Source organism: Narcine bancroftii, chromosome 9 (assembly GCF_036971445.1).
Source record: "Narcine bancroftii isolate sNarBan1 chromosome 9, sNarBan1.hap1, whole genome shotgun sequence".
Lineage (NCBI taxonomy): Eukaryota > Metazoa > Chordata > Chondrichthyes > Torpediniformes > Narcinidae > Narcine > Narcine bancroftii.
In genome coordinates this window covers 114,275,990-114,292,831 of record NC_091477.1, presented here as the reverse complement: position 1 = coordinate 114,292,831, position 16,842 = coordinate 114,275,990, and the positions used below count along the sequence as shown (strand labels likewise).

General features: G+C 43.2%; 1 long non-coding RNA gene across 1 annotated transcript in view; it reads right to left on the bottom strand.

Moving 5' to 3' along the window:
* LOC138743067 (uncharacterized) overlaps window positions 1-16,842 on the bottom strand; it is a 44,583-nt gene that overhangs the window by 9,989 nt on the left and 17,752 nt on the right. Inside the window, exon 3 of the long non-coding RNA XR_011344636.1 lies at window positions 15,531-15,714. This is a non-coding gene — a long non-coding RNA (uncharacterized lncRNA). The remainder of the gene's footprint in view (window positions 1-15,530; window positions 15,715-16,842) is intronic.

Sequence of the window (16,842 nt, the reverse complement as noted above, 5' to 3'; positions counted from 1 at the left end):
GAGACTAGAGGTCCTGAAATCTAGAGTAAAACAATCGAGTTGCTGGAGGAGCTCAACGGGTCAAGAAACATATATGGAGGGAAATGTGGAGTTGATGTTTCAGGTCGAGACCAAAAATGTCAGCTCTCCATTTCCTCTGCAAATCCCAAGGAAACTTTTTTTTAAGCTACAGCCTCCAAACTTGCTGAGTTTAATGAATCTCTCACCTGTCTGCTTTATGTGAGAATTCCACATGAAACCCAGTTCGAATAGGAACACAAACCTTGCCATTCAAATGAAACAGGAGTGAAAAATAGAACCTAAAATTACTGAAAGCAAACTGTTTCTGTGATAGGACCTAGTTCACAGTGCTCCGGAAGAATAATGAAAGCTTTCCTCCATACCTAAGGGGGTAAAAAATGATAAATACCTCCATGCCAAATCAGAAAAGTGCCTCAACCCAGCACTAACAACATGCACAGTATTCAATCAAACTCCTGACATTTATTGAGTAGATGATTTTGATGTCCTAGGGAGCTGAGTCATGATCCACTTGTCACAGGTTGCCCAGGATCTGTCCCACTCTGGTAGCCATGATACTGTTATCTGATTGCACAAGAACAACCTGATGAAACAGAATGTGATATAGCACACATTCAGACAAACAATGCAGGACAAGTATTCATCAATACAAATAAATATTGTTTCATGAATATGAGAGTCTTGGACAGTCAGTGTGAGCAGTTCCTTTGGTCATTCAGCATTCTCACTGCCCATGGGAAGGAGCTGTTCCTGAGCCTGGCGGTGCTGGCTCTAATACTCTTGTACCTCTTTCCATAGAAGAGTAGCTGAAAGATGCTGTATACAGGGTGGAAAATGTCCTCAATGATATGGTGTGCCCTCCTCAGACAGCGATCCCGGTAGATCACATTGATGGGTGGAGGTGGATGGAGACGCCAATGATCCTCTCTGCCACTCTTTTCGTCCTGTGTATTGACCTCCAATCCATTTCTCTGCAGCAACGGAACCACGCTATGATGCAGCTGACCTGGACACACTCTATAGAGGTCAGTTATGGTGGCCAGTAACCTTGTCCACTTCAATCTTCTCTGGAAGTACAGTTGCTGTTGTGCCTTTCAGACAAGTGAGAAGATGTGGTGTGTCCATGATTGGCCACTAGTTAAGTGAATTCGAAGGACCTTGGTGCTCTTCACTCTCTCTATTACAGAGGTGTTGATGTGTAGTGGAGGGTGGTCATTCCTCATCCTCCTAAAGTCCTGGATCATCTCCTTCATCTTGTCCACATTGAGACTCAGGTTGTTATTCTCATACCATTTCACATCACATGTTCCATCTCTTCTCTGTCGTACAACTCCTCGTTGTTACTGATGAAGCCGACTACTGTTGTGTTGGAGCAGGATCCGGTGATGCAGTCATGGGTCAGTAGTGTGAACAGAAGTGGGCTGAGCACACAGTCCTGAGGTGCTCCAATGCTCAGCATGACGGTGCTCAACGTTTTGCTCGCGACCTGGACAGACTGTGGTCTTTCGGTTAGGAGGACTAGAATTGAGTTACAAAGAGGGGTGTTGAGTCCCAGCGAGGACGACTTCTCCAGTATCCTCTGGGGAATGATTGTATTAAACACTGATCCTTAGCATTTCATGTTCTGGCCCCCTAATTTGTTAATGCCCTGGGATGCAGCCAAGGGCAGATAATCTGTACTCTTTCTTATTGAAGATGATTGTTGTGTGATTATTATATGCTGTATACTGTATGTTTCCTGCCACCATGAATTTTGCCTATCAGATACTCCATGTCACAGGAGAAAGTAACAAGAAGGTTTTTGTCCCACCATTTATTATGATCATGGCTGTTGCATCTTGGCCTTTATTTCCACTTTCCTGCCTGATCTAAATAACAATTGATTTTCTCAGTTGCCCAAAGATTTATCATAACCTTAAATATAAGCACAGACTTAGAATTTTGGTGTTTCAATTGCAAATATCCTAAAGTGAAGAATTTCCTCCTCACCTCAATCTTAAATGAGATTCTACTTGATCACTTTACATTTCTTTCTTTTCTTTGGCTTGGCTTCGCGGACGAAGATTTATAGAGGGGTAATGTCCACGTCAGCTGCAGGCTCGTTTGTGGCTGACAAGTCCAATGTGGGACAGGCAGACATGGTTGCAGCGGTTGCAAGGGAAAATTGGTGGGTTGGGGTTGGGTGTTGGGTTTTTCCTCCTTTGTCTTTTGTCACTGAGGTGGGCTCTGCGGTCTTCTTCAAAGGAGGTTGCTGCCCGCCGAACTGTGAGGCGGAAAGATGCACAGTTTGAGGCGATATCAGCCCACTGGCAGTGGTCAATGTGGCAGGCACCAAGAGATTTCTTTAGGCAGTCCTTGTACCTCTTCTTTGGTGCACCTCTGTCTCGGTGGCCAGTGGAGAGCTCGCCACATAACATGATCTTGGGAAGGCGATGGTCCTCCATTCTGGAGACGTGACCCACCCAGCACAGTTGGATCTTCAGCAGTGTGGATTCGATGCTGTCGGCCTCTGCCATCTCGAGTACTTCGATTCAGGTGATGAAGTCGCTGCAATGAATGTTGAGGATGGAGCGGAGACAACGCTGGTGGAAGCGTTCTAGGAGCCGTAGGTGATGCCGGTAGAGGACCCATGATTCGGAACCGAACAGGAGTGTGGGTATGACAACGGCTCTGTATACACTAATCTTTGTGAGGTTTTTCAGTTGGTTGTTTTTCCAGACTCTTTTGTGTAGTCTTCCAAAGGCGCTATTTGCCTTGGCGAGTCTGTTGTCTATCTCGTTGTCGATCCTTGCATCCGATAAAATGGTGCAGCCAAGATAGGTAAACTGGTTGACCGTTTTGAGTTTTGTGTGCCCGATGGAGATGTGGGGGGGCTGGTAGTCATGGTGGGGAGCTGGCTGATGGAGGACCTCAGTTTTCTTCAGGCTGACTTCCAGGCCAAACATTTTGGCAGTTTCCGCAAAACAGGATGTCAAGCGCTGAAGGACTGGCTCTGAATGGGCAACTAAAGCGGCATCGTCTGCAAAGAGTAGTTCACGGACAAGTTGCTCTTGTGTTTTGGTGTGAGCATGGTCTTTGCCCTCAGACAGCTCCAAGAAAAGTGCAGAGAACAAAACAAAGGACTCTACATCACCTTTGTTGACCTCACCAAAGCCTTCGACACCGTGAGTAGGAAAGGGCTTTGGCAAATACTAGAGCGCCTCGGATGCCCCCCAAAGTTCCTCAACTTTTCATTTACCTAGCAGGGAAACATCCTGCCAGCCTCTAACTGAATAAGACTCCAATAAGATAACCTTCCATTCGCATGGTTAACATAGCCGTTAGCGCAACTCTTTTACAGCACCAGCGACCCAAATCTGACGCTGTTTGTAAGAAGTTTGTACATTCTCCCCATGTCTACGCGAGTTACCTCCTGGTGCTCGGGTTTCCTCCCACCCTTCAAAATGTAACGTGATTCAAGGTCATTTGGGTGTAATGGGGTGGCACAGGCTCGTGGGCCAAAAAGGCCTGTTACCATGCTGTATGTTTAAATTTAAAATTTCATTTTAAATTTAAATGAAAAACTTTAAAGAGTAATTAGGCCTAATCTATCTGCCTTTTCTCACAACAAAGCCTTTTCACCCTTGGAATAGACCATAGAACAGTGCAGGACAGGAAAAGGGCATGTCTCTGCCGAGCCTGATGCCAAATTAAACTAAACCTCTTCTGCCTGCATGTGATCCATCTCTCTCCCATACCTGCATAATCTTGTGTTTATCTAAAATGCTTTTGAGTGCTACCTTTGTATCTGCTTCCACCATTAACCCTGGCAACGTGTTCTGGGCATCTACCATTTTCTGTGTAAAAAACCTTGCCCCACACAACTCCTTTAAATCCACACCCACCCCCATTCCCTCACCTTGAATGATGCTCTCTAGTTTTTGACATTTTTACCCTGAGAGAAAGATTCTGACTGTCTCTCCTATCTATTATGTTTTTTACACAGCCGCTGAGTTTCGGGAAATTATTGTCATTTTCCCGTAATGCTGCTGTGTAAAAAGATCGGAACAAGAATGAGGGTGCCATTCCCATTCTGATATTTTACCCCCTAGACCCCTAGTAAATTTCCCAGAACACCTGTAGTCTAAAGTTAACTGCAGGCATTCTGTGAAAAACAGGCTAATGTATCGATGGCATGCGTTGCAAGTCCCACCTCTTTAATTACCGCACTCCGGTATGCTGTCTAAACTCGCATAAGGAAATGGAGATTTCGAGTTTTGGTCGCTCATGTGTGATCGACCAATGCTGAGACGTTGGTAAAATCACGCAAATTCTATCTAAAAAACATATACGCCTCTCATAATCATATAAACCTATCAAGTCCCACCTGCAGCCTCTGACACTCCAGAGAAAATAACCCAAGTCTCTCCTTATATCCCATAATCTGTAATCTAGGCAGCAACCAGATAATTTTCCTCTGTACCCTTTCTAAAGTCTCTACATTTTCCCTGCAACGGGGCAACCAGAAGTCAACTTAAATATTGGAGTAGCCCAGTGTCTGAGTAACTGGACAAAGGATTGCATCAGCAATCAGCCCTAATAGACTAAATATCTTTGATGAATCCTAAGACCCTAAGATGTATGATACTGTTGCAGTCAAGAACTCCTGCGGCAATATCTTGAGGCTTGGGCAATTGGTCCACAATGACCATAACCATTCATCTCATTCTAAGTATTGGAGGGTTTCTTCTACTCCCCCCCACCCCGTTCAATTTTACTAATGTTCCTCAGTGCCACACTCTTGACATCACAAAGCTTTTAGATGACACACTAAACCACAAAGCTAAAGATCAACCCGCTCATAACTATTATCTAAAACAAAATTATAGTCATCGAATCTTTGCAGGGCATATATTACCTTATCTAATGTACTGTGAAGATCTTCAGGTCAACTCGCTATGTTTGTGTGTTTTGTTCCTTGTGCTGACAGCAGTGCCATGATAAATAGTGCAGCAGTCGATGCAGAATGAAATCCATGCAGATCGAGGAACAATTGGTGAATGCAAGGATAATCAATAGCTGACTATGTAGGGACAATTACTGTTACATTGTAATTAAAATGGTATCAGTAAAATACGTTACTTTTATTTTAAAATATATTTAAAGCAAAATGTAGGCTTGGCAGTGTAAACTACGGGGTTGGGGAGAGTGACAGTGGGCAAGACACTGATTTGCAATTTCCATAGTCACAGAGCATAGAAACAAGCTACTTGGCCCATCACATTGACACTGACTTGGGGGCACCCATCTGTATTAATCTAATCTTTCAGCACTTGGCCCATAGCCTTCGATGTCTCAGTCATTCAAAGACTTGCCCTGACATCTCTTCAATGCTTCCACCACTCTCTCTAGTAGTGTATTCTGGGTACTCAGCACAATCCAGGGTGCAAAAGGCCTTCCTCAGATCCCTCTAAATCTCATTCCTTCTCCTAACTCAGTTATTCTCTACTTTTTTTCGCCACTCCCATGCCACCTTACTAACCACAGAGCACCTATGGTATCTTATGCTATATGCACTCTGTGGTTAGTCAGGGATTATTTAAGATGGTTGAGGAACTTTGGGGGACATCCGATGCGCTCTAGTATTTGCCAAAGCCCTTTCCTGCTCACGGTGTCGAAGGCTTTGGTGAGGTCAACAAAGGTGATGTAGAGTCCTTTGTTTTGTTCTCTGCACTTTTCTTGGAGCTGTCTGAGGGCAAAGACCATGTCAGTGGTTCCTCTGTTTGCGCGAAAGCCGCACTGTGATTCTGGGAGAATATTCTCGGCGACACTAGGTATTATTCTATTTAGTAGAATCCTAGCGAAGATTTTGCCTGCAATGGAGAGCAACATGATTATCCAACTGCACGAAAACCAACAAGGTCGGGTCAGATACAGCAATGAGCTCTCTGAACCCTTCTCCATTAACAATGGCGTGAAGCAAGGCTGTGTTCTCGCACCAACCCTCTTTTCAATCTTCTTCAGCATGATGCTGAACCAAGCCATGAAAGACCCCAACAATGAAGACGCTGTTACATCCGGTACCGCACGGATGGCAGTCTCTTCAATCTGAGGCGCCTGCAAGCTCACACCAAGACACAAGAGAAACTTGTCCGTGAACTACTCTTTGCAGATGATGCCGCTTTAGTTGCCCATTCAGAGCCAGCTCTTCAGCGCTTGACGTCCTGCTTTGCGGAAACTGCCAAAATGTTTGGCCTGGAAGTCAGCCTGAAGAAAACTGAGGTCCTCCATCAGCCAGCTCCCCACCATGACTACCAGCCCCCCCACATCTCCATCGGGCACACAGAACTCAAAACGGTCAACCAGTTTACCTATCTCGGCTGCACCATTTCATCAGCTGCAAGGATCGACAATGAGATAGACAACAGACTCGCCAAGGCAAATAGCGCCTTTGGAAGACTACACAAAAGAGTCTGGAAAAACAACCAACTGAAAAACCTCACAAAGATAAGCGTATACAGAGCCGTTGTCATACCCACACTCCTGTTCGGCTCCGAATCATGGGTCCTCTACCGGCATCACCTGCGGCTCCTAGAACGCTTCCACCAGCGTTGTCTCCGCTCCATCCTCAACATCCATTGGAGCGCTTACACCCCTAACGTCGAAGTACTCGAGATGGCAGAGGTCGACAGCATCGAGTCCACGCTGCTGAAGATCCAGCTGCGCTGGATGGGTCACGTCTCCAGAATGGAGGACCATCGCCTTCCCAAGATCGTGTTATATGGCGAGCTCTCCACTGGCCACCATGACAGAGGTGCACCAAAGAAAAGGTACAAGGACTGCCTAAAGAAATCTCTTGGTGCCTGCCACATTGACCACCGCCAGTGGGCTGATAACGCCTCAAACCGTGCATCTTGGCGCCTCACAGTTTGGCGGGCAGCAACCTCCTTTGAAGAAGACCGCAGAGCCCACCTCACTGACAAAGGCAAAGGAGGAAAAACCCAACACCCAACCCCAACCAACCAATTTTCCCTTGCAACCGCTGCAATCGTGTCTGCCTGTCCCGCATCGGACTTGTCAGCCACAAACAAGCCTGCAGCTGACGTGGACTTTTTACCCCCTCCATAAATCTTCGTCCGCGAAGCCAAGCCAAAGAAGATTTAAGATGGTATGGGAGTGGAGAAAAAACTATTGAGTACCACTGTCCTAAATAGATATCCTTTAGTTTTATTCACCACTGATAAGAGGAAATGTTTCTTGCCCTCACCCCTATTCATCCCCATCATAATGTTATAGACCTTATTTGTATCCCATCTTAAACTCCTGCATTCCAGGTAAAACAGACCAAGTCTCGAGTCTCTCCTCAAAACTGAAAGGCTCTCTCCCAGGCAACGTCCAGGTATCATGGATAAGATTGAATAGTGGCCCAAATCCTAGAAAATGCCACAATAAGATTGCTGTGCATTTTTCTCACGTTACAAATGTTACACAATGGGGCACTGGCCTGTCAATGGCCTTTCTACCCTGCTGGCAAAGATTACAATAACCCAACCAGATTCCATTCCCTAACTATAAATCAGTGGTTCTCAACCTTTTTCTTTCCACTCACAGACCACTTTAAGTAATCCCTCTGCCATCAGTGCTCTATGATTAGTAAGCGATTGCTTAAGGTGGTCTGTGAGTGGGAAGGGAAGGTTGAGAACCACTGCTCTAGATCCAATTGTTACTGAAATATTTCAGTTGAGAAAAATTGTCATTGGCCCATATGAAACCGTGCACATAACAAGTCAATTAGGTGCGATAAAAACAGTGGTTTTCAAACTTTTTCTTTCCACTGACATACCACCTTCAGCAATCCCTTACTAATCACAGAGCACCCATGGTATAGGGAATACTTAAGGTGGTATGTGAGTGGAAAAAAAAAGGTTGAGAACCACTGCTATAAATGCAGCAGGATCCCTCAAAATCCTTCCTGAGATCCGATGTAATAAAATGAAATTTAATGTATTCAGACATTGCACAATAGCGGTACCTGAAAATACTTTCACCATCTGTTGCGAGCGTGAAGCGTAGATGTGGTAAAACTATATCAGAAATGTATCATTTCTTCCACTGCCCTTCAAATGAATGAAGGAATGAGAGTAAACAATCCTATGAAGTGAAATAAGGTTATTTCAATTAACAGATGCCCTTCTGGATTATAAAGTGCCCATGTTAATGCTGCAATTTGTAAAGTTCAATTGAATATTCTGGGGAAAACAATGCTTGTCTGAACCATTTGTAATTTAAACTATGAGCAATTTTAATCAAAGGATTACTGTACTTTTGATAAAATGGAAGGCTCAAAATGTCTCTTCCAATTTTATCTGAAGTAGCATTCACACAGCAATTAGATTACCCATGTTCTGCAGTAATTCATGAGCATAACCCCAGGACGTCTCGAAAACAATTTAACAGTTTCAATATCAAATCTACTGGGGAAGGGGTAGAAAATCAGAACATTTTAATGAGGCAAAAACATACCTGAAAAATCTCTCTGCATTAAGTTTCAGATAGCGTTCATCAGTTATAATTTATCACGCTCTGTTTTCTACTCTGATCTGGATATGCAATCTTAAATTACAAATTCAAATTATTATTTGGCATTTTAAGATGTGACAAAAGAGTGTAGCTCCTCAGAGTTTCTACAATCACTAATAGGCATGAAAGTAGTTTTCTGTCACATGCAGTCAAGCCAATCCATCAGCCATTGATTTAAAAACTAATTCCAAAATAGTACAATGGCATAGAGCTTGCTGCAATAATACCGATAAAACTTTCTCCGTTATTATTCCAACAACGATGGAACTACAGTGGCAGGCTCAGTAATAGTTATTGTTTGCCTGACAATGCGGTTTTTAAAATCTAATTTTTATTTTCTACTAATATATATTTCAAAATAGGACAAAGTTCAAAATTAAAGCTTCCTGATGAAATTTCTGCTTCAATATGGATCAAATTCAAATCCAAACTTCAAATTTATTGTCAGACTACATGCATGACATCACATATAAACCTGAGATTCTTTTTCCTGCAGGCCAGGTAGAATTTCTAATTAACATACTATACTCAAGAAGAAATGTGTACTGACTGCAAACTGACTGCAGAAATATAAATATTGAGTAATGAAAAATGAGCCAAGTAAGAGTCCTTAAATGAGTCTCTGAATGAGTCTGTTGTTTAGGAGTCTGATGGTGGAGGGGTAGGAGCTGTTGAGGTATGAGCCCTCTGGCACCTGTTCCTCCTTCTTGATGGCACCAGCGAAAACAGAGCATTTGTAGCACTTTGAAGTCAACAGCACAACAATATTGTGTGGAAGACCAGACCCTTGAAGTTGGTGCACTATTCCTTTAAAAAATTGTCTGTTAGGCAAATGCCAGCTATTTTATTACTTGTAAATCCATTAATGTGGACTCGAAGGGCCGACATGGCCTGTTTCCGTGCCGTAAACGGTTATATCCTGAGAGGGGTGGATCCATGACGATTACTGCTGTGTTATGAAATTTTAAAAATTAATTTAAAATGTCTCAACCAGCTTGGTAGTACATGGGTCCTCCTGAGCTGATACATCAATAAGGAGGATGTTGGACCACAATGTGACAAGCCTGTGAAAGGCCAGTACAATGGAATTCTTCAGATTATACTGTGACATGACCAAGATTCTCTATTTACAACTCAAAATATATTTTGATCATTGTTGTAGATTCCGATCTGCCTTGTATCAATACATGAACCATTTCTATTTCTAACTGTGCTTACGGTGTTGATCAAAAAAACAACCCGTAGATACTGCAAGTCTGAAACACAAATGGAAAATGCAGGAAACACTCACCAGATCAGGCAGCAAATGTGGAAAAAGGAATAGAGTTGACATATTACTTTGGGCAACCCTTCATCAGAACTGGCTAAGAGAGATTTAATAAAAAATCTTTTATTTTATGCTGGCAGGAAGGATGGAGAACAAAGGGAATATCCATGATACGGTGAAATCAGGTCAAATGGACCAATGGGGAAGAATGCTTAGAAGTGCTGTGGCAGCTGATTTACGGTCTAGTTAATGGTTTAGTAGTGGAACACCTGTACAATGGAAAGACCAGATGGCAGGCAATGTGGTAAGCATCCTAAACACTAGCTGAGGAAAATGGAAGGGCATGAGGAAGAACTTGGGCTCTACCTGCTCCAACTAGAAATGCTGAAAGCCACTTTGTCATTCCCGGACCAAAGCAACCATTGGATTCTTTGTCCATCTGTCAATATGAACCCTGTTATCTTGAATTCTAACAACCGGCAACCTTAAGCAATTGTCAAAAAAAACATCATGGAAAATAAATGGGTAAGAAATATAGAAGTTTAAAATTAGTGCACCTTGCTGTTAGTTCTCTATTCATGCAACATACAGTCTCAAGCAACTGGAAAATTCACTTATCCGGCATCCACCAATCCCAGTAAGTGCTGGATGCCAGGGGTTTTACTGTAGTCGTTTACCTGCTTAACATGGGTATGCCACACCTTGGTGAAGGACTAAGGATTTGAATCCAGAATGAGTGGAGAACAAATGCAGATCTATCTTGCTCAGAATTGTTCCCCAAGACACAGAAGTGATTGCAGGCCCTGGAATCTGAAACTAAACCCAATCTGCTGAAGGAACTCAGTGGGTCAAGCAGGATCAGTGGAAGAATGGTCTACATTTCAGGCCAGAACCCTTCAAAGGTTTGTACCTGGACACAACGGTAAATAAATATAAGACCATTACAGCGTCCTCCTAAACTTCTGAAGACTCAAATGTCTTCTCTGGTCATTTCAAATCTTTACAAAGATAATGAATGAAGATGGGAAAAATTCTAGACCAGACAAAATGATACCCTCCAAAAATCTGACAGCAACTGGAACCAGACTCTATTCGGTTTCATTGTCTTCTGTTTCAAGACCTGAGATCTACTCTCAATACAAATACCATCAGAGTTAGATCAATATTTCAAGTGTTGGCTCAACAGAGTTTGGAAATGGTCCTTGACTTTACCACAATTATGAAAAATGATTTCAACAGAATCTGAATTTCTCTTTTCCTTGACCTCACTTCAGACAGTACAGGCTGCCACATGGATCTGCCTGTTAAAATATGATGAGTTGTGTGATCTACTTCACTGCAGATAGTTCCGGTATAGTTGAGGCAAAGATAAGAAAAAAAAGACCTGCCCACAACAAAATGAAATTCGTCATCTGTGGGGTGCAGAGGTGTGACGGCTGAATGCAGAGATGAATTGCTTATCAGACATTAAGGAGACAGGGGCTTCGTGTGGGGAAAGTGCCACCTTACTGCATGCGTATATTGTATGATGTCTATGACAATAAACATCATGCAGTAAAATCCCCGTTATTCGGAATTCACCCAGCAGCCTCAAGCAACCGGCAAAAAAAAATTGTGGATAATAAATAGGTAAAAAATATAAAAGTTTAAAATTGGCACCCCCTAGCAGTTAATTCACCCATCATGCAACATGGAAGCAATCTCAAGCAACCGGCAAATTCACGTATCCAGCAATCCCCATCAGTGTCAGATACCAGGGCTTTTACTTTATTAATTAAAAGGGATTTAATGGCCTACTTCTGAACTTCTGCTTCAATTGTTTCTGTTCCTACACAAGGATGATGACATTTAAGTGTCTGAAGAAATCAAAACATTGCATTTCTCCAGTGATCTGTTTTAGTCCCAGCACATTCAACCTAAATACAAATAGCTTGTCACCTACGTAATCCCTTATGCTCAAATCAAGCAGAGCATTTGAACACAGTCACCTGGCTGCAACTTGCACTGAATTGGAGATGGCATCCCAAAGCTACACAACTATTTTATGATGAAGCTGAATTCCAGGTTATCAATAGTTCCCAATCTATTCCACCTCCATCACACTTGGAGGGAACTAAACAGCATAATTACAATTGAGTGATATAATGAGGCATAACTAGTTTAAGTTAAAATTATACTCAACATTCAAAAGTCACCTGAGCAAAATGGTGGAAGGTTAAGACACGTAACAAACTTCTCAGCTAACTATCAGGCTCCTTGTTAGCATCTACTGCAAAATCTGGAGAATGGAAAATTACTACCCTCCTAAAATCTGATAGCAACCAAAACCAGGCATCAAGCTACTGTTTGGTCTCATTGTCTACTGTTCAAAGGCCTGAGAGAATCTAATCCCAATGCAAATAGTGCTCCAGTACTTCCACTGGTCCAGTGCAGAGTAACTGTGCACTACGCACCAAACTCACAGTTGTCATTTTCTAACAACTTAGCGAGACTCATCACAGGCATCAGTGTCCACTCCGTTGAAGGCATCTGCAAGACGCGCTGTCTTAAGAAGGCAGCCTCTATCCTCAATGACCTCCACCACCCATGCCCTCTTCAGGAGCTCCCTGACCAACTCACTTCCATTCATCCTGAGCCACACCACTTGGCTTCACATTGGAAGGGAGAAAGCAAAATCTTCTCATGAAGGCATTTACAAACTTAAGCCAACTCTCCGGTCAGGGTCCAAGCCACCCATGCCTCTTCTGTGCCACTCTGCAGCTCTGGTGCCAGTCAGCAATCAATTCCTTGTCAGGAGTCGAGCCATACTTGCTCATCCAGGTTGGCCCTTCATTATAGGCCCTTATTTAAATTTTCCTGACCTCTGTGGACTAAGTTAAGGTATCTGAGATCATCTAGGCTGCAGTTCTAGTGCAGATCAAACCAAGAAACACACTGCTAGGTCTATGAGTTACATCTGGGAACAGTGAAGATGGATGCAAAATGGAAGATACATTATACAAAAAATATTAATATTAAAAACATTAAAACCAAGCAAAGTAGTTAATGTGAGGGTTAGAATTCAATGTAACCCAAATTGAAATTCAGCTGGAAGACAACCTTCTCTGCTTGCTTTTTTCAGATGAATTTTAACTGGAACAATGTGCTTTAATAGTTGGTGTTACAGGGAGCTTTGACTCAGAGGTAAGTCGCCATGTTCTGGGGAAGTTTGCCAGTGAATAGACAACCCCCACAGTTATTAAGCTCTCTGAGTGTCAATACATACCTACTCCCTCTTTTGGACTGAGCACCAGAATTTATTGTCATGACTATAGCAAGAAATTCCTTGTTCTGCAGCAGCTTTACAGTGCAAATAATGCTATAAATTACATTTAAAAATAAATAAATTAGACCAAAAGAAGAGAAAGTGAGGAAGTGTTTGAGCTTCATTGTCCATTCAGGAATATGACAGCAGAGAGGAAGAAGCTATCCTTGTGTCGCTGGGTGCTCATCTTCATGCTCGTGCACCTCCTTCCTAGTTTGTGTTCTCCTGATTTCCCCCTGAAGTCCACCATCAGCTCCTTAGTTTTGCTAAATGCTGAGTGCAAGGTTGTTGCTGTGACACCACTCAACTAGCTGATCTATCTCATTCTTTCCCTCCAGGGAAATGTACCAAATCTAGCCATTCTCAGTGACTTTATCAATGACTTTTTTTCAACATATTGTCGGATGTGGTTGTTCCAGTGTTCAACCAGATGCAATCTTCATATAAGACTGCAGCAGGACCCTTTATGATTCAGATGTACAGCACAGTAACATTCCCGTTGTGGCCCATGAGCCCATGCTGTGAAAATACACCAATTTACCTACAACCCCTGTGAGAGGAAACCAGAGCACCCGGAGGAAACCCACGCAAATATGGGGAGAATGTCCAAACGTCTTGAAGACAGTGGCAGATTCGATCCTGGGTCGCTGGCATTGTGCTAACCACTACATTAACCGTGCTGCCCTACAAAGCATCCCAGACTTACTGGAAGGAGGGCGTAATGTTCACACATAAGACAAAGGTTAGTCATTATCCCATGGTCTTTATGATACTTTCTCATTATGACCCCACAGATGATACCTTAGGCATCAGATGCTGAACTAGGGCCCATCCACGGAATGCATTAGGGTGTTTGGATGTTCTTGAGCAGCGTGGTCTGGTTTCCAAATGTCGCCTTTTGTTTTCTCAGTATATTCGATATACAAGTAAACCTTGTTTAGAAGGAGGGGTTTGATTCAGGGGGGGTGCTTTTTTTTCTTCTGAGATATTTTGTAATATGAATTTGATCGAGAGGAGTATACACAACTTACACTATGTAAGATTTAAATATTATTTGACAAGTCTTTTCAATCTATGTATTGGATTAATATGTGTGTATTATTTTTATTAAGCTCAATAAATATATTTTAAAAAGAAAAAGATATTGAAGAAGAGAGCACTTAATGGTGTCTGTCCCACTGGATTCAATACCCGTTGCTTCACTGCAGGGGTATTTTGGATGCAGTCCATGTGATCTACGGGAAGCACCGTTGCACTTTGATACCTCGTCTGTCAATAAAGAGAAGCACCACAGAGTAACTCACCCAAGAGTCTTTGAAAGGAAGAAAGCCAGGAGATGGAGTTTGCCTTCTATCAAGGCCAGCATCTTAATTTTTTTTAGATATCCAAAACACAGACCAAAAAAAGTAAAATACTTGTAAATAATCAAAGAAAAAAAATAAAATCAATGATACTACTAAAGTGAAATATGAATAGATTAATGGATCTTTCTTCTCCTAATCTCCAGGAAGGAAATCCCTATGTAGTTGAGTGGGGAGGTTTGGCTGGCTTGAGATCACAGAGGTGAATTCCCTATTGTAACCTATGGATTCTGCTCCCATTCACTGCAAGGGGTCCAGTGATGGAGCGGACTGACAGATGGACTACAGGATGAGAAGTTTAAAATTGGGACCTTGCCAATATTGGAGTCCATCTACCCTGGCGAGTTACTATAATCATAGAGACATGGAATGATTCAGTCTCATTCCATCTTCAACCATTGAGCTTCTGACTAAGTTCTTCATAGAATCTATGCTTTCTTATAACAGGGTGGGAGAGACTGTTCAGCCATCAAATCTCTCCCTGTAATCTATACTCACCACATTCCCATAACAATTGTACAAGCCTACACATGGCGAAATTTGCAGCGGTCAATGAACTTGAGAAACTGCGCGATGCATGAAGAACCCTGCAGAAGCTTGTAGTCACAGCAAACAAGCATCAGTTCCACACAGACAGCACAGGATAGCAGAAATGAACCAGGGTCACAGAGTTATGGTGCAGCAGCTCCATTAGCTATGCTACTGCACTGTCCCACATGGTATTTTAATCTGCCTAGGGTGGTAATTGCTTCAGAAGTGCTATTCAACCCCCCCCCCCCACAACTTATTATCTTCTCTTGCACTTTGTCATGTAAATCTAACATCACAGCAGACAAAACTAGAATGCCCATTATGAATTCCATACCTAGTCCTTAAAATGGGTTGGTAAAAAGTATTCCAGTCCCATTGAGAATCAACTCATGTCTAAGAAAAATGCTGAAATCTCATCCCGTGACACTGATCTTTCAATATCCTGCACCGTTCTCAGCACTTCCTGGTGAAGATACATCTAGTTTACCTGCTTTAGTGTGGATCTGGCACCATTCACCCCATTTAACGGATGTTAATGAGCTGGATAAGAACTTGGCAGGTGGATCCTGAGGAGGCCAAGACAACCCTTGGGCTGCACCAGAACAAATAGCTACTTCCCAAATTCAGGAGCCATGGAATTCTGCTGGCTGGAATTTATTGTCGTATGAAGGCTAGAAATAGAGAGAACATGAGAAAAGTTTAGCTTCTTACAATCCTGCTGGAAGATTAAACATAAGGCTGGGAGAGAACTTGCAATTCCATTTTAAATTTATAAATGTTTCTCTTGTCATCGATTGTTGCCCAGCAGAAGTTTTAAATGGGGTGAGAAATCCTGGGCTGGTTATGTCCAAATTGTACGTAATTTTTTATGGAGTGGCGGCTAAAGTTACTCAGTCGCAGTACAGTTTCATTAAACTCCAACGGGTTTTGCACCTCCTCACATAGTAAGAGGAAAATCGCAGCACTGTGCCCAAATTGGACCATCCTGAACATGTGTGTTAAGGTGAGTGGATACTTCTTCTTTGGCTTGGCTTCGCGGACGAAGATTTATGGAGGGGTAAAAGTCCACGTCAGCTGCAGGCTCGTTTGTGGCTGACAAGTCCGATGCGGGACAGGCAGACACGATTGCAGCGGTTGCAGGGGAAAATTGGTTGGTTGGGGATGGGTGTTGGGTTTTTCCTCCTTTGCCTTTTGTCAGTGAGGTAGGCTCTGCGGTCTTCTTCAAAGGAGGTTGCTGCCCGCCAAACTGTGAGGCGCCAAGATGCACGGTTTGAGGTGAGATCAGCCCACTGGCGGTGGTCAATGGGGCAGGCACCAAGAGATTTCTTTAGGCAGTCCTTGTACCTCTTCTTTGGTGCACCTCTGTCACGGTGGCCAGTGGAGAGCTCGCCATATAACACGATCTTGGGAAGGCGATGGTCCTCCATTCTGGAGACGTGACCCACCCTGCGCAGCTGGATCTTCAGCAGCGTGGACTCGATGCTGTCGGCCTCTGCCATCTCGAGTACTTCGATGTTAGGGATGAAGTCGCTCCAATGAATTTTGAGGATGGAGCGGAGACAACGCTGGTGGAAGCGTTCTAGGAGCATGTGTGTTAATGGCTTTGACCTGAAACATTGACTATCCATTGCCTTCTATGGGGGCTACCTGACCCGTTGAGTTCCTCCAGCATTTGGTACATTGCTCCGGTTTTCCAGCATCTGCTGTCGCTCTGGTTTGCCTTCGTATTCTGAGTGTCACATCTCACTGTGGATTTCACCTCCCCATGAATCTCTTTTAAAGAGGGAAAATAAAAGAGG